This window comes from Lampris incognitus, chromosome 3 (assembly GCF_029633865.1).
Source record: "Lampris incognitus isolate fLamInc1 chromosome 3, fLamInc1.hap2, whole genome shotgun sequence".
In the NCBI taxonomy this organism is placed as follows: Eukaryota; Metazoa; Chordata; class Actinopteri; order Lampriformes; family Lampridae; genus Lampris; species Lampris incognitus.
The window spans coordinates 112,196,407-112,215,771 of NC_079213.1; positions in this window are offsets into that span (position 1 = coordinate 112,196,407).

The window sequence follows — 19,365 nt, forward strand, 5'->3', positions numbered from 1 at the left end:
CCCGAGTGCAGGATAAGCAGTTTGGGTAATGAATGAGTGAGTCAATCATTATGTCAGGGTGGAGAACCTGCGGTATACTGGGTACAACACCGTGTGTGTATTTGGCAGAGGGGAACTGAGCGCTACGCAGATAGTGGACTGAACAATGACTGTGAATTACAGCCAAACACTTTAGAGTCTGGTCCTCTTCTCTTCCCTCGCCTCCTCCTTTTTCAGTTCATATCCTTCTCCTCTCTCCTCCCACTTCCACCTCCTCTGTCTTATTTCATCCACTCCCCTCATTGTCCCTCCTAGCTTATGGCGCTCCTTAGCAATTAATACCTCATGGGAGTTCTCAAAATTGCACATGGGTGCACAGGTGTGCACACACATACACACACACACACACTAAAAAGGGAAGACATACTGGCATTCATAGGAGTTTATGTAGCCTGACATTAACTTGACATGTCCCTGCATCCATCATCCAAACCGCTTAACCTGCAGTCAGGGTGGCGAGGGTGCTGGAGCCTGTCCCACCCCAGCCATCACTGTTACACCTGTCATCAGGAAGTTCTCCAGTCACGCCAGTTTACCGGCTAAGGACTGGAGGGACACTCTCCCACCAGCTTGCTCCCCCTCGCCTCTCTCTCACCAACTTGCTCCCCCTCGCCTATCTCTCGCTAACTAACAAATGCAGACAAGCTGAGGGCAGTTCTAACCTTCTTATATGGTCCCACTTGATGTAGGATAACCCCACTCCATGTAGGATAATCCCACTCCATGTAGGATAACCCCACTCCATGTAGGATAACCCCACTCCATGTAGGAAAATCAGAATGGCAGCGAGACTGACAGAGAAAGTGAGAAACCAGAGAGACAGTGGCGCCCCCAGAAATTTTTCATCGGGGGTCCAATTGGGGCCACTGAAAATCTTGGGGTGGCACACCAAAACCAAAAGCCATGACTGAATTTCGGGAATTCTATGCTGCTGTTGTAGTGTACTGTATAGGCTAGTTGAAAACTGTCAATATGAGAGTTAAGAAAAATATACATTATTGATTTAAATGAACAGCACCTAATGTAAGATATCAGATAGAAGCACATTATGCATAATCAGAAGCATATTCTGCATATGCAACTCATGGCTGGGGGGGCCAGCGGGGGGGCCAGGGATAGTATCAGGGTGGCCGTGGCCACCCCTGGCCACCCCTTGGGGGCGCCACTGCAGAGAGACTGAAAGAGAGAAATAAGGAAGAGGAGACGATGACAACTTCTTATCTCTCTTTCATAACATGGGGAATACCCGCAGGTGTACAAGCGCACACACACACACACACACACACACACACACACACACACACACAGGTGGCCTGTTCGTAGCCAGCTGTTGTCAACACTTGTAAGGGTCTGGAGGGCCTCACCCACAACCCACTCCCCCCAGTGGATTTTATTTTGTATGTGTGGTAGCGTGCACCTATGTGTGTGTGTGTGTGTGTGTGTGTGTGCGCACGCACACTTGCGATTGTATGTGGGCGGACACTGACAACGAGCAGTCATATTTAGGCAAAAACACAAATGCATATTCATTACCTGGGAACTGCACCCACGTACACACACGAAATCACAAAAAACATACCCACGCACACATACTACATGTATACACAAGATACACACATGAACACATACCCACGCACACATACTATATGTATACACAAGATACACACATGAACACAAAAGACACACACAAAAAAGAATATGAAAAATGACAATGACATTGTGCTCGGGAGCATGACAGAGCACAGTGGGGAGAGAGAGAGCGTGATAGAATGAGTGAGAGAGAGAGAGAGAGAGCGAGACAGACAGAGAGAGAGACAGAGACAGAGAGAAAGAGAGAGAGCGAGAGACAGACACAGAGAGCGAGACAGAGACAGAGAGAGAGATAGAATGAGTGAGCGCAAGAGAGAGAGCAAGAGAGAGTGTGTGATAGGATTAGTGAGAGACAGAGACAGAGAGAAAGAGAGAGAGCGAGAGACAGACACAGAGAGCGAGACAGACAGAGAGAGAGACAGAGACAGAGAGAAAGAGAGAGAGCGAGAGACAGACACAGAGAGCGAGACAGAGACAGAGAGAGTGATAGAATGAGTGAGCGCAAGAGAGAGAGCAAGAGAGAGTGTGTGATAGGATTAGTGAGAGACAGAGACAGAGAGAAAGAGAGAGAGCGACAGAGAGAAAGAGCGAGAGAGAGAGAAAGAGCGAGCGAGCGAGAGATAGGAGGCCAGAGAGGATCTGTGTGGGCTGACTTTTTCTTTCTCCGGTGCTATGGTAACCTACAGAGCTGTATCATGATGAGAAGAGAAAAGAGAGGACAGGAGAAAAGAGGAGGGGAGAGCAGAAAGGAGGGATGGCAAAAGAAGAACGAGGGAGAAGAGGAAAGACAAGGGGAAAAGAGGAGGAACGAGTGGAGGGGAGGGGAGGAAAAAAAGAAAATAATGGAGATGGAATTTGAGTTATTCACTGCAATACCACGATAAGATGACTGAAAGAAGTAAACCTGAGAGTCCACAGAGCTGAACAGCCCGACTGGCAGGGAGCAGGAGCTCACCATGGACTCCCCAGCGAGGCTCACCATGACTCCCCAGCGAGGCTCACCATGACTCCCCAGCGAGGCTCACCACGGACTCCCCAGCGAGGCTCACCATGACTCCCCAGCGAGGCTCACCGTGACTCCCCAGCGAGGCTCACCGTGACTCCCCAGCGAGGCTCACCACGGACTCCCCAGCGAGGCTCGTGCTCATCCACAGGGATCAGCTAAAACACCAGGGGGCACGCACGCACTTCCTACTTTGTCTTTTGGTTCGTCAGCCATAAAGTAAAGCTGTGTCGAGTCTCAGCATATTTCCAGTGCCAACTGACTGTAAAATAAAAAAACAAAACCATGATATCTTTGTTATAATAGGCAAACAGAACATGCTTACTTGGCAGCCATACAGGCTGGCTAGCTACATCCTCACGGGTTGGGTGGATGTGTGAACGAGGTACCTTTGTGAGGCTCTGCTCGTTACTGTCAAACGATGGGGACTTCTAGTCAGACTGGTTAGCAAAAGATTTTGGTTGAAAGAGCAACATCGCGCCGTGCATTCACTAATTCCACGTTTCTAATGCTGAGTGAGGCGGCACGGTGGCGCAGTGGTTAGCGCGGTTGCCTCGCAGCAAAAAGGTGCTGGGTTCGAGCCCCGGGGTGGTCCAACCTTGGGGGTCGTCCTCTGCGTGGAGTTGGCATGTTCTCCCCGTGTCTGCGTGGGTTTCCTCCCACAGTCCAAAGACATGTAGGTCAGGTGAATTGGCCATACTAAACTGTCCCTAGGTGTAAATGTGTGTGTGTGTGTGTGTGTGTGTGTGTGTGTGTGTGTGTGTGTGTGTGTGTGTGTGTGTGTGTGTGTGTGTGTGTGTGTGTGCGCGCCCTGTGATGGCCTGACGGCCTGTCCAGAGTGTCTCTCCACCTGCCGCCCAATGACTGCTGGGATAGGCTCCAGCATCCCGCGACCCTAAGAGCTGGGTAAGCAGTTCAGATAATGGATGGATGGAATACATGACCAGATTAACCCACCAGGGGGCTCCGGGGCACACACGTCCATGCCCCCCCCCCTTGTCAGATAGGCTATGTAAACAATACTAAACATTGTTAAATGTAAAACTAATGCAAATACCCAACATGGTAGTCGACGCTATGCCAATCTGCATGGCATTCGGATGGCGACTACAAAGTACAACACAATTTTGAATCACAAAACCAACAGGGATGAGAATAGCTTGGGGCCCTGCATCAGTAGAGACTGTAGAGGGGGCCCTGCATCAGTAGAGACTGTAGCTTGGGGCCCTGCATCAGTAGAGACTGTAGCTTGGGGCCCCCGCATCAGTAGAGACTAGCTTGGGCCCTTGGAACAAACGTCCCTTGTAGGGTATGACTGGGGATCCCTACTATACACGAACACAATACCCCTGACAGTTTGGGGCCCCTCGTGGCCCGGGGCCCCGGGGCACTCGCCTGGCATGCCCAGTGTGTAATCCAGCCTTGATGGAATACTGCTGAGTGACCTGGCCAGCAGGATCTGTTTGAGACAGGACATGTTCATTTGGTTCATTATGACGTTAGATTGCGGTGAACAGTTCTGGCTTGGTGATGGATGGGGGAACTGATGTAATGTACACCATAACTTCCACACCACAGAAGCAGATTAAAGCAAGTGGTCGATGGGGCGAGCAGGCAAGAGCGGAGGCAATAACACTGAGCAGTGCAGACAGGTTCGTTTGCTGTTGAGGCTGAGAACAGTATACGGGGACTTTTCATTCAAAAATAGCAACATATACATTGAGATGTGCTGCTAGACCAGCAGGAACACAGTGGAAAAAAGGTAGAGCCCGTGGCATCCGGGTAGCATAGCAGTCTATTCCGCTGCCTACCAACACGGGGGATCGCTGGTTCGAATCCCCGTGTTACCTCCGGTTTGGTCAGGCGTCCTTACAGACATGCCGTGTCTGCCGCTGGGAAGCCGGATGTGGGTATGTGTCCTGGTCGATGCACTAACACTCTGGTCAGTCGGGGCGCCTGTTCGAGGGGAGGGGGAACTGGGGGGAATAGGGTGATCCTCCCACGTGCTACGTCCCCCTGGTGAAACTCCTCACTGTCAGGTGAAAAGAAGCGGCTGGCGACTCCACATGTATCAGAGGAGGCATGTGGTAGTCTGCAGCCCTCCCCGGATCAGCAGAGAGGGTGGAGCAGCGACCGGGATGGCTTAGATTAGAAGAGTGGGGTAATTGGCCGATACAACTGGGGAGAAAAGGGGGGGTAAGTAGACCCCCACACTTAGAACAACATCCTTTAATGACAACACTTCAATGTTTGAACTCGTTTCTATGCCGGTGGGATCATCCTTAGGTGGAGGTATTATAACGTATGCCCACCACCATATTCCCCACCCCCTTTTCTCCCTAATTGTACTTGGCCAATTACCCCACTCGTCCGAGCCGTCCCGGTCTCTGCTCCACCCCCTCTGCTGATCCGGGGAGGGCTGCAGACCACCACATGTCTCTTCCGAGACATGTGGAGTCGCCAGCCGCTTCTTTTCACCTGACAGTGAGGAGTTTCACCAGGGGGACGTAGCGCGTGGGAGGATCACGCTATTCCCCCCAGTTCCCCTTCCCCCTCGAACAGATACTCCGACTAACCAGAGGAGGTGCTAGTGCAGCAACCAGGACACGTACCCACATCCAGCTTCCCACCCGCAGACAAAGCCAATAGGGACGCCCGCCCAAGCCGGAGGTACCACAGGGATTTGAACCGGAGATCCCCGTGTCGGTAGGCAACAGAATAGACCGCTACGCTATGCTACGCTACGCCCTGCCCACCACCATATTTATACAAAAGACAGCTCTGACAACTCTGTTAGCCGGCAAGTCTCATGTTTGTAGGGGTATTGTGTAAGACTCTGACCTGAAGAAGCAACAATTCAGACTTTAAGGTGGGAAGGGAGTCTGTGGGATCTGCTTCTGACCACATGGTGCACATGTGGCCAACACTCGCCTCGTCTGTCCTTCAGCAAGCGCTGCCTGACACAGCTGGCAAGGGTCTGTTTCTCTGTACTGATCGCCAGAAAGGTTTTACATTTGCAAAGAAAAATGGACAATGAAGTAAAACCAGCTAGCTAACAGATGAACTAACTAACGGGAGTTAACGTCTGCTCGCCCGATGAGTTTACAGCAAAGTTTCTAGTGTTTAGTTGTAGTTTATCACTTCCTTCCTGTCAGTGTGAGGTAGTTAAGCGAATGTCAACGTTTACTGGAAACACGCTTATCTGTGGTTTTTTTCAACGCATATCAAAAGATGGAATTTGATTGCCATGTGCGGATTTATTTCAAATCGACCAACTGTTGTAGTGACACGAGAAAATCTTATAAATCACAGCAAGAAAGAAACCCGTCCAGGCTGCACCGACGACAGACTGCTGTTTCATCACACATCCAGAGGCCTTGGCTGCACACTGAGAACACCCTGGCTGAAGGTTTTCCCGATGCACTCGCACACCTTTCTCACTCCACCGGCATGTAAAGCAGGGGTGCCCAACTCCAGGCCTTGAGGGCCGCAGTGTCTGCAGGCATTTGTTGCTACCGTGCACTACACCACCTGATTTAACTAATTCCTTTCCCTCCTTGGTCCAAGAGGTGAGCTAATTAGTTAAATCAGGTGGCGTAGTGCACGGTTGGAACAAATACCCGCAGACACTGTGGCCCTCGAGGCCTGGAGTTGGGCACCCCTGATGCAAAAGGTAAAAGTAATGCAAAAATCCTGCTTGGACCAGGGTGTACAAACCAGTGAAAATTGTTTGCAAAAAAAATGGTTGTGTGTTGGTACACCGCCAATGAATTTCTTTTTTCAGTGGAAATCGAGAGACATTCAAGAGATTAAGCCCGAGAATCTGAAATGGAAATGTGTAACACAAAAAAATACTACATAGCAAACATCACAAGTGTTAAGCAGTTATTGTAGACATTCAAGTCTTCGTTTTAGATTGACATATTCTGACTGTGATTTCACCTCGTATAGAACAGCGGCTTTTACTGCCTCACTACTGTTAAAGGTGACCTCAGTATGAAATTGTGCTATACTGAAAACAGCTAAAACACATAATCTCTGCTTCACATCTCAGTCTCAGTACTTCTTTCAGAGTGATGTCATCACATCAAGTAATCTGTTTTGCTTGGGCGTGTAAAGAAGGAAAAGCACCTGGAGAGCATCTGCCACACAGACCTCAGGACAGTCACCTTCTGCTTTCCTCTTAGTCTGCCTTTTTTATTCCCACTCTTCCTCTACCTCTCTCAGTCTGCTGCTCTTTCTCTCTGCTTATTTCTTCCCATTTCATAATCTCACTGCGGATGACGCAACCGTACAGTAACAATGTACAGACGAGCCAATAGCAACACACTCCCAATCACACAGAGGCGCCAAATCTTACGCAAATTCTGACTGCTCGCCTGCCTTCATGTGTGTTTCTTCATCTGTATGTCTGTCTGCCTCTCCGAATGTCTGTCTGTGTATGTAGGCCAGGATGCCCCAGTTGTCCCAGTTGTCCCAGGACCTACTTTAATCTGATTGGCTTAATCAGGCAGTCCTGAGCACCATAATTGTATCTCTCCACCCTGAAAGACCTCGTCCCTGACCTCAGCGTTCAGTCAGAACAAAAAAATCCTGCAGCTACCGGGATGTCGTTAATATTTCCTGCAGAAATCCTGCATTTTCACACAGATGGAAAAACGGGATTATTTCCCCCCTAGACAGTAACACGGCAACAGGATCTACAAGGGGATGAACCTACAACTCCAGACTCCAGCCACCTATGGAGTGATAACTGACATTTTGGAGAACACAGACTCCATGTTGTATGTGATGTCCCCACATTTGCACCCTCCTCACATGCCTGGCACACAAAACCAAACACACTTCCACCACATTTGGCCGAACACATACAGCTCCAGTCTCTAAGAGAGTTTGGACATGTGTTGCATAGCAACAGTTTTGGGTCAGAGATAAAAAACGAATCCCTCATAATTGCAGTATTTACACTGCTCTGGGCATGGCACTGATATCAATAATAAGCTACTTGTGAAAACGTATAGATGATAGGATGCTGCTGCTTTATCTGTCCATGCATTAGGCAGCGCGGGGATAAAAGTTAGATGTGCCCTTGAAATTACTCATCTTTCTACTGCACATGTCCGTGAGTCCGAAAACACGTACAGTGGCAACATGGTCGGAGACACAGCTCATGTGTTTCCAAACAGACATTTTGCTAATGTGTGTATGCACGTTCTGCCTCACAGAGCTCTGACACATCACGAGTTCAATTCTGCCCAGCAGACGTCATCAAGAATCTGGACCAGTTCTCTAACTCAGATACGTCAACCCTAATCTAAACCAAACTGTTCTGTTCATAGACGTAAGGCATGACAAAGCTTTTACTATACAACCTGGCTCATTACTGTGAGGCTTCATCGTTCTCCCTGGAGCTGACCGTGTCCCTAGCTCAGGATAACACAAATCAGATCTTTTCTCTTCCCTCTTCCACTTCATCCACTACTTAATTGCATTGCGTGCCCAGGTCTTTTCAACAGTGGTTGCTCTACAAACCCCTCGATAAGAATCGCAAAGAATCTACAATAGAGAGAACACTATCACTGGCCCAGCCTCTGCTGTGTATCAGTTGTACATTAACTTTGAACATACTGGCTTCTGTTGTTATTTTCAACTGTTTTAAGTCTGCACTGTGGCACTGTTTCGTATGCTCGCCTTTGCACAATATAATGTCCGTATAGGGATTATAAAGCTTATGGGATGTTGGGTGTCCGGGTAGCGTAACAGTCTATTCCGTTGCCTACCAACGCGCGGATCGCCGGTTCGAATCCCCGTGTTACCTGCGGCTTGGTCGGGCATTCCTACAGACATAACTGGCTGTGTCTGTGGATGGGAAGCCGGATGTGGGTATGTGTCCTGGTCGCTGCACTAGCGCCTCCTCTGGTCAGTTGGGGCGCCTGTTCGGGGGGAGGGGGAAACTGAGGGGATAGTGTGATCCTCCCACACGCTACGTCCCCCTGGTGAAACTCCTCACTGTCAGGTGAAAAGAAGCGGCTGGCGACTCCACATGTATGGGAGGAGGCATGTGGTAGTCTGCAGCCCTCCCCGCATCAGCAGAGGGGGTGGAGCAGCGACCGGGACGGCTCGGAAAATAGGGTAATTGGCCATGTACAACTGGGGAGAAAAAGGGGGAAAAATCCAACAAGATTATTTAGTGTTACCTTGTGATCACCTTCAGAATAACTAACGACAGCATAGACACAGTAAAACATGGGGTGTATTTGTGTTGCTTTAATGCTATGATCTGTAAAAACACCCACAAATTAGATAATACAAAATACAGAACCTTGTAAATGGCTGAAACAGAGTCTCCATAGCACCAAGGCACATCCTAACTAAAACTCTAACCGGTCGGATTCTGAAGAGATACCTGGCTTAACGTGGGCTCACAAGGGGCTCAGGCAGAAGGGTCATACTCCAGTCATATGTATATTATGCTGGCCTAACTGAATCCCATAGTTATGTGGCAAACTGAGGGATCGGCAGGCTGAGGGACATGACCATGTTCTTGCAGTGCCGTGAGTTTGAATCCAGCTCAAAAGCTATTGGATATACTCTCATCAGCCAGATATCCTGCCACTGATCTGCACCATAATCAAATAAACCTGATATAAATTGCGAGCTGTATTCCTGCAGCGGTAAGAGCTGTGAAGTCAAGATGTTTCCGCCTACACATGCAGGCAGACAGGCAGCAGCCTGAGCTGTTCCAACCAAAAACCACTGACTAAAAGTGACGTGCTATAAATCACTAACATTCATCGTTATTAAACTCAAATCCTCTGAGCTGCGAGCTCATAAAAACTATTGTGGGATTCGAATGGTTTCTGTGTTAAGTTGGAGAGATGTGAGAGCTGTGTCCTTTTTCACACTGCAACACTTCCTTAGATACAAGCACAATGGGATATTTCTTATGTCGTGTCTCTCAGTTCAGTTCAGTCAGTTATTTACCTTGTTAAAATGTACCCTAGTTCAGTTCAGTCAGTCATTTACCTCGTTAAAATGTACCTAGTTCAGTTCAGTCAGTTATTTACCCTGTTAAAATGTACCCTAGTTCAGTTAACTCAGTTATTTACCTTGTTAAAATGTACCCTAGTTCAGTTAACTCAGTTATTTACCTTGTTAAAATGTACCTAGTTCAGTTCAGTCAGTTATTTACCTTGTTAAAATGTACCCTAGTTCAGTTCACTCAGTTATTTACCTTGTTAAATGTACCCTAGTTCAGTTCAGTCAGTTATTTACCTTGTTAAAATGTACCCTAGTTCAGTTCACTCAGTTATTTACCTTGTTAAAATGTACCCTAGTTCAGTTCAGTCAGTTATTTACCTTGTTAAAATGTACCCTAGTTCAGTTCAGTCAGTTATTTACCTTGTTAAAATGTACCCTAGTTCAGTTCAGTCAGTTATTTACCTTGTTAAAATGTACCCTAGTTCAGTTCAGTCAGTTATTTACCTTGTTAAAATGTACCCTAGTTCAGTTCACTCAGTTATTTACCTTGTTAAATGTACCCTAGTTCAGTTCAGTCAGTTATTTACCTTGTTAAAATGTACCCTAGTTCAGTTCACTCAGTTATTTACCTTGTTAAATGTACCCTAGTTCAGTTCACTCAGTTATTTACCTTGTTAAAATGTACCCTAGTTCAGTTCACTCAGTTATTTACCTCGTTAAATGTACCCTAGTTCAGTTCAGTCAGTTATTTACCTTGTTAAATGTACCCTAGTTCAGTTCACTCAAGTCATTTACCTTGTTAAAATGTACCCTAGTTCAGTTCACTCAGTTATTTACCTTGTTAAATGTACCCTAGTTCAGTTCAGTCAGTTATTTACCTTGTTAAATGTACCCTAGTTCAGTTCAGTCAGTCATTTACCTTGTTAAATGTACCATAGTTCAGTTCACTCAAGTCATTTACCTTGTTAAATGTACCCTAGTTCAGTTCAGTCAGTTATTTACCTTGTTAAATGTACCCTAGTTCAGTTCAGTCAGTTATTTACCTTGTTAAAATGTACCCTAGTTCAGTTCACTCAGTTATTTACCTTGTTAAAATGTACCCTAGTTCAGTTCAGTCAGTTATTTACCTTGTTAAATGTACCCTAGTTCAGTTCAGTCAGTTATTTACCTTGTTAAATGTACCCGAGTTCAGTTCAGTCAGTTATTTACCTTGTTAAATGTACCCTAGTTCAGTTCAGTCAGTTATTTACCTTGTTAAATGTACCCTAGTTCAGTTCACTCAGTTATTTACCTTGTTAAAATGTACCCTAGTTCAGTTCACTCAAGTCATTTACCTTGTTAAATGTACCCTAGTTCAGTTCAGTCAGTTATTTACCTTGTTTAAATGTACCCTAGTTCAGTTCAGTTCGGTCAGTTATTTACCTTGTTAAAATGTACCCTAGTTCAGTTCACTCAGTTATTTACCTTGTTAAATGTACCCTAGTTCAGTTCAGTCAGTTATTTACCTTGTTAAAATGTACCCTAGTTCAGTTCACTCAGTTATTTACCTTGTTAAATGTACCCTAGTTCAGTTCACTCAGTTATTTACCTTGTTAAATGTACCCTAGTTCAGTTCACTCAGTTATTTACCTTGTTAAAATGTACCCTAGTTCAGTTCACTCAGTTATCTACCTTGTTAAAATGTACCCTAGTTCAGTTCAGTCAGTTATTTACCTTGTTAAATGTACCCTAGTTCAGTTCAGTCAGTTATTTACCTTGTTAAATGTACCCTAGTTCAGTTCACTCAGTCATTTACCTTGTTAAATGTACCCTAGTTCAGTTCAGTCAGTTATTTACCTTGTTAAATGTACCCTAGTTCAGTTCACTCAGTTATTTACCTTGTTAAAATGTACCCTAGTTCAGTTCAGTCAGTTATTTACCTTGTTTAAATGTACCCTAGTTCAGTTCAGTCAGTTATTTACCTTGTTAAATGTACCCTAGTTCAGTTCACTCAGTTATTTACCTTGTTAAATGTACCCTAGTTCAGTTCAGTCAGTTATTTACCTTGTTAAATGTACCCTAGTTCAGTTCAGTCAGTCATTTACCTTGTTAAATGTACCATAGTTCAGTTCACTCAAGTCATTTACCTTGTTAAATGTACCCTAGTTCAGTTCAGTCAGTTATTTACCTTGTTAAATGTACCCTAGTTCAGTTCAGTCAGTTATTTACCTTGTTAAAATGTACCCTAGTTCAGTTCACTCAGTTATTTACCTTGTTAAAATGTACCCTAGTTCAGTTCAGTCAGTTATTTACCTTGTTAAATGTACCCTAGTTCAGTTCAGTCAGTTATTTACCTTGTTAAATGTACCCTAGTTCAGTTCAGTCAGTTATTTACCTTGTTAAATGTACCCTAGTTCAGTTCAGTCAGTTATTTACCTTGTTAAATGTACCCTAGTTCAGTTCACTCAGTTATTTACCTTGTTAAAATGTACCCTAGTTCAGTTCACTCAAGTCATTTACCTTGTTAAATGTACCCTAGTTCAGTTCAGTCAGTTATTTACCTTGTTTAAATGTACCCTAGTTCAGTTCAGTTCGGTCAGTTATTTACCTTGTTAAAATGTACCCTAGTTCAGTTCACTCAGTTATTTACCTTGTTAAATGTACCCTAGTTCAGTTCAGTCAGTTATTTACCTTGTTAAAATGTACCCTAGTTCAGTTCACTCAGTTATTTACCTTGTTAAATGTACCCTAGTTCAGTTCACTCAGTTATTTACCTTGTTAAATGTACCCTAGTTCAGTTCACTCAGTTATTTACCTTGTTAAAATGTACCCTAGTTCAGTTCACTCAGTTATCTACCTTGTTAAAATGTACCCTAGTTCAGTTCAGTCAGTTATTTACCTTGTTAAATGTACCCTAGTTCAGTTCAGTCAGTTATTTACCTTGTTAAATGTACCCTAGTTCAGTTCACTCAGTCATTTACCTTGTTAAATGTACCCTAGTTCAGTTCAGTCAGTTATTTACCTTGTTAAATGTACCCTAGTTCAGTTCACTCAGTTATTTACCTTGTTAAAATGTACCCTAGTTCAGTTCAGTCAGTTATTTACCTTGTTTAAATGTACCCTAGTTCAGTTCAGTCAGTTATTTACCTTGTTAAATGTACCCTAGTTCAGTTCAGTCAGTTATTTACCTTGTTTAAATGTACCCTAGTTCAGTTCAGTCAGTTATTTACCTTGTTAAAATGTACCCTAGTTCAGTTCACTCAGTTATTTACCTTGTTAAATGTACCCTAGTTCAGTTCAGTCAGTTATTTACCTTGTTAAAATGTACCCTAGTTCAGTTCAGTCAGTTATTTACCTTGTTAAATGTACCCTAGTTCAGTTCAGTCAGTTATTTTCAGCAGTCATTGTCTCCCATAGCCTCAGTCTTTTCAGTCCCAGTCCATCCAGCTCATACCTCAATCATTCTGCTGCGTTTCCTGTTTTATTTTGAAGTCCTCACCTGTCTCGTCATGTCAGTTCCTGTCCCTGGTTGTGTCGTTAGTCCAGCATCTAGTTTCCAGTGTTCTTGTTCCTAGCTTTGTTTCTCCCTGACCTCGCCATTGTCTTGCCGTATTAGTTCTCCTCATCTCTTTGACCCGTGTCCTGTACCTGGTGGCAAGTATAAGGGGGGTTTTTTTGTTTTTGTTTTTTCGTTCATTAAACTAAATGTTACTGAATCTCCCTGTCTGCGAGTCGTGCGTTTGGGTTCTCACCTGTCAGTTTCCCCACAGGAAACGTACCAGCTTAATCATAACTTTTGGTTCACCGTCTACAACTAGCCGACACTGATGTTCCGTGAGCCCTAAGTGGAGGTGTGTTGTTAAGGTAAACTGGGAGAAGATGGAGCACGTCTTTACATGGCTGGTTTCTTAACTTCAGACAGGCGGTGGGTAGTAAGAAATACAATTAGTCACCAGGGAATGCAGGTTGTCCCTCTTTAAAAAAAAAAAGAAAAAGAAGAAGAGATTAACTCTTAAGAGTTTTTGGATCTTAGATTAGAAATATATTGGACATGTTTAAAAGTTGGCCCAGTGGTTAGCGCTGTTGACTCACAGGAAGAAGGTCCCGGGTTCGAACCCCGGGGTAGTCCAACCTTGGGGGTCGTCCTCTGTGTGGAGTTTGCATGTTCTCCCCGTGTCCGCGTGGGTTTCCTCCGGGGGCTCCGGTTTCATCCCACCGTCCAAAGACATGTAGGTCAGGTGAATAAGCCGTACTAAATTGTCCCTAGGTATGACTGTGTCTTCCCTGAGATGGCCTTCCCCCCTATGACTGCTGGGATAGGCTCCAGCATCCCGTGACCCTGATTAGGATAAGCGGTTTGGAAAATGCATGGCTAGATGGATGGATGGCGTTTAAAGTTGCTGAAGGAAGCAACATAATCCCTGTGACGGTCACATGTAGTGTGGTGGCCTTCTTCCAAGATGACCCTAGAGTGCGGCTGACGATTTAAGATGACAAGACGATAAGATATGAAAAGAACAGGGCAGACTAGAGCGTCGCGTGTGTTTACATCTTTCAGTCTAGATTTGCTTGTCTGACTAGTGGTCATCCTCATTTCTTCTATAATAATGAAACTATTTCAATGGCCTTGCCGTGTGGGGTCTGTTGGTGGCAGCTATTCTGTGAACACAGGCTCCTCTGCTGGGACATAGTGGTTATCAATGTACTGACGGGCTTATGGTACTGGATCTGAAGTTCATCACAACAGGATTCCCTTGACACATCTTACAACCTGAAAACACGCAAGGTGTTACCCTATCTCCCGTAGCTCATGTGTGGGGTGAATGCAGTCCAGCGCCCACCTCGCAAAACACATGCGGAGGGCAAAGTGTGGGGCAAAAACGGCGCATAAAGCCCCTTGGCAGTTCTAGAAAACAAGTTTTAATGCATGTTGAGCAAGTGCCCCAAGACAGTATGGGGTCCCCCCCCCCGTGTGGCGGAGCGGAGGACTCCCCGGGCGTGCCAAGCAGCAAGGCAGAACGCCTGCTCCTCCGTGTCGCTCCTGGAGCCGGCTGCTCCCAGACCAGATGTTACTGACGCACGTTTAGGGGCATCCCCGCTGCTTCGGCACGCTCCAAGACACGCCGCGCTCTCACAGCATCACGACTTTTAAACCCAGCTCACAACCCCCGCGCGCCTGATCTCCCCCGTTTCTCCAGAGCAGAACTATGAAACAACCACCCCCCCCCCCCAAGAGCTTTGGGTGATGAACAGCTGAGTGGCAGTTGTCCGTAATGTCCTCACATGTGCATTACCATAAAAACAACTTACCACGCCAATAAGCCTCTTAGATTTACTGGGCCGAGACCTACGCAGACAGAGAAACGGGCAAATTCCCTCCACCGTAAATTACACGGACACTCAGAGGAAACTGTTTTCAAATGTCCATATGTCTTTCTAGGTTACAGTGACACACAGGGGGGGGACACACACACACACACACACATCAAACACACACACACAGTAGCGGTTGTGGACTAGTGGGACAGCGTGGCGCTGTGCAGCTACGGCGAGATACTGTAGAATAGATGACATATTATGTAATAAGTCCTCCTCCTCCTATGCAGATACAGTAGACGAGCCGAGCAGCCTGCCTCAGCCATAACCGTAGCATTACATGCCCTGTACAGTTGATGCCCTGCACAGGCCAACAGCAGTTAATACATGGTGCTACTTCCACACTGGCTGCTTTATTGCCATCTAGCACCGCACTTCAGCCCACACAGGGGGCTGTAGCCCAACTTGCAAACTACGCAGCAAGGTTGGTGTTGTTAACATCATTAATACAGACTTAATCCCATGACAACCCCCTTCAATCTCCCTCTCTCTCTCTCTCTCACACACACAGACACACAACAACGCATCACACTAAGTGTAAAAGCCCAAAGTATCCACTCTTTACCTGCTGTCAGTATCCCGAGAGTCACGGCGTCGGCAAGGACAAGTAACTGGTGAAACCGAGGGAGAGACAGGTTAAGTGGCGTGGGGTTCTTGCTTTTCAAATTCCTCTCCTCAGGAATCCCTTCCTTCTCCGTGGCCCGCTCCCTCCAGCACCTCAGCTTCGGTCCTCCGGACGCGGGCAGCATTTGAGCGAAGAATCTGGTACCGAAACAACTGTCATTCCTCCTGCGTGATTTCCCTTTTCCTCCTAATTTCTCTACAATCTCCAGGGAAGGCAGGGAGCACCGCTGATACGCCGCGCGCTCCGCTGCAGGAGCCGGAACGTCAGTCACACAGGTAACCAAGGGAACCGCTGAGCCCGCCCCCAGCGGATGCGGATTGGCGGGCAGAGCGACTACCAGAAGTCAGAAGTCGTCACAGACACAGATGGAAATCAACAGCCAGAGCGGGATCGTGTACAAAGCCAAGCAGCGGTAGATTGCAGCACTTGTGAACTCTCGCCCTTTCTCTCTCCCTCCCTTCACCGCCTCTCCCCTCCCTCGCTCCTTCTCTCTCACGCTCTCCCTCCTCTCCGTCTCCATCTGTACCACTCTCCCTTCCTCTCTTTCATTCTCTCCCCATCTCTGACTTCACAGCCTGCTGCTTTATTTTGCAGTTGCTTAGCAACAGACTAGTGCGTGTGTGTGTGTGTGTGTGCGTGTGTGTGCTTGTTGCAGAGAGGAAGATGAGGTGTGGGAGAATGAGAGGAGTTCAAGTACTCAACTCCCTTTCTCTCTCTCCTTGAGTCACAGGTTTGATAGTTGCTGAGTATTTCAGCTTCCAGCAGGGGCATGTTCCAGTACCACAGAGGCTGCCGTTTCAGACAGGCCTCCTCAGCTTACGTAACATGCGCCGGCATGGGTTGGTTAAGGTAAGGATAAAACTATAAACCCCCAACCCATTACGTTCAAGAGGAAACGACTGGTAGAAGTTTGGCTGAGTTTAGGTATAAGGTCTTAAATTTGACAATCTATATTTTGGGTGCAATCACACGTGTTTGTAGGCATCTATACTGACTCAAAGGCTGGCCCACGGAAAAGAGGTTTTGTCACACTGTCATTAAATGTTGAGTCATTACAACTACAAATACAACCCAGGCCTTTTTATACAATGCTGCTATGGTAGCCTTTACAGCCTCAAAACACATGTTATATATATATATAACATAATATATAGCATATATATTAAATATATATATGCTATATATTAAAATATCAGACAATATGAGAAAATAAAAACCACTTTAAAGACATAAAACATGGATGGAGCACAGAGTCGGGCATCAGTTGTTTCCTGGACTGTGTTACGCTTCATAAAGAGCCAGAATCAGTTCAGATAGCCAAGTCATGTTTCATTTAGGAAAAAAAGAAAAAAGAAAATAGCATAGTGGGTTGCCAAAATGATATACATAATAAAATATAAAGACCTATGTTTAAGTACCGGAAATAAAAGCAATGACACGTCTCGATACAATGTGCAAAAAGTAGATAAAAGTCAGCAGGCATAAGAGCTGTTATCGGTTTGAAATATTCAGCTCACCAACTGAAATTTGTCAGCAGGTGGTCGAATATTTTTTCCGACATTTTTCCCGTTTGCAAATGTGCGTGTATGCACGTATTTTCGTATACAAGTACGCATGTACACGTGCATGTATGGATGTATGCATGCGTGGATGTATGTGTTCTCAAAATGCATCGATACACTGCGCCACTGAGAAAAACGGTGGAAAGTGTGTGACGACTCAGTGACATTTAAAAGCCCCTTTTAAGACACCGCATTGTTTTTTCACATTAATGTGGCATCTGCTATACTGGACTGGATTACTTTTGTACTAGTGAGTCATTGCTCCAATTTTTTGTATCAGTACTGCTATTTAACAGTACCACATTAACAACGGCCCGCCATCGGTGCTGCGCCCTCACAGGGTACCGAGGGAAACTGTAAAACCCGCTGGGGCGACCCCCTGAGAGACTGTGGGACACGCCGAAAGAAGAAGAGACCGCTATAACCACGTTATGCTGCAGCTGCATCTCATTTCTGCCACTTCACTCTCAAGCTGTCTTTGTGCACTGTGCAGTGAAGCGCCTTCAAAGCTGAACGTGTATAGTAGCTGCCAGCAGAGGGCAGCACTGACCAGGAAGAGAACTGGGTTAAAACGCCCAAGAAAGAAATCTAGTTTTCTGAGTGAAAATTAATAGTTTAAGGTTCAAGGATTTGGGTGATTTTATGTTCAGTAACATAGGCAATATATGCAGATGTGTATACTGCGTAAAACTAGACACAGCCTCGGGATCAACCCGACAGAGATGACCAGTTTCGGGAAGAAGCATGTTATCCACAAAGCAACAGGTCTTTTGTAACTTTGCTAGATTGGGACAAAAATATTTTATACACATGTTTTGGTTATTGTAGAAAATATTATTAGCACCTGTATGACTTGCTCCCACACATTAAACACATTTGCATGTATGGAGACACACACACACACACCTGCAGAAAACCCAAAAGCATCTCTTACATTTTAAAAGACACAATATCTGAAAGCAGTTTACTCCTTGTGAATCTCAAAAGGCAGTACAAGACAGCAGTATACTATAATTGGGTCCTTTTGGTGAGAGAAGAAATGTGCTCCATTTGGGTTCAGAACCTGGAAATGTTGAAGAACCCAGTCGTATATCAACACATTAATGTATAAATGTGGTGGAGGTTTACAGGCATCAACTGGCTGAGAGCGAGAGACCGAACAAAAGGAAAGAGCTGGGAAATCTTCATGAACACTGACCGCTCAGACACAGACTCATAACCAGCAACTGGAGCACCAAAGAGACGGTGCGGTCCAGCTGCAATATCTCCATAAGCCCGGGAGGCTTCCAGGAAGCCCTGTTCTAGAATCAGCCTTCAACTGACACTGTATGCATGTCCCGCTACAATGTTTAAGTCCATTTATATACAAATGTATCCGAGCTCAGCTTCTTATAGCCATATAGCTAAACCTATAAACATAAGCTGCTTTACTTTTCATGATATTTTGATTTTTTTTTTAACTCGTCTGGTTATTTTCACCTTTGCATCTAAGCTTTGTGTCATCTTTAAGGGTTACAAAGAGCACTAATTCAAAGTCAAATTCAAGGTCTGGTGTGTGTGTGTGTTTATATATCATAGGGCATTAAACAACATAAATCTGGACCCCATGTTTTACTGTGTCTATGCTGTCAGTTATTCTCAGGGTGATCAGACCTTTCAGGGTCAAAGAGGTCACCGTACCTCTGATGAGCAGGGCACACTAGGAGAATAAGAAGATGCATTATGTCACCTTTAACCCTATGTTGTCTGTGGATGGCCCTCTCTTTTCCCAAGTTGAGTATTTATGGACATTATTCAAAAGTCAGTTTTAGTTCTGTCAATATAAATTAAACAACACTGAAGGGAGGAAAACAGTAGTGGAAGGCTCCCTTCTTCTGTCACCTATTCTTTATGTTTGGGTTCTGGTGAGAAACACTTGCTGTTGACATGTAAGTGTAGTGAGTGTATGTTTAATTTACTTGCCTGGTTGGGTCAGTAAAGTGAAAACGTATTGTTGCAGAGCTTTGCGTCTTGCAGTCCGGTGAGTCAGATCCAGCCATCCTGGCCCAGATGGATGACTATCAGGCAGAGGCCCAGATCCTGGAGCAGGCTAGGCAAGGTGCTGGAGCCAAAGGCAGGAAGAAGACTAAGTGTTATGAGGAGGAAAAAATAAAGTGGTTGCTATTGTAGATGCCCTGAATAATTCATCTACCCTTCATTATTAATACTGC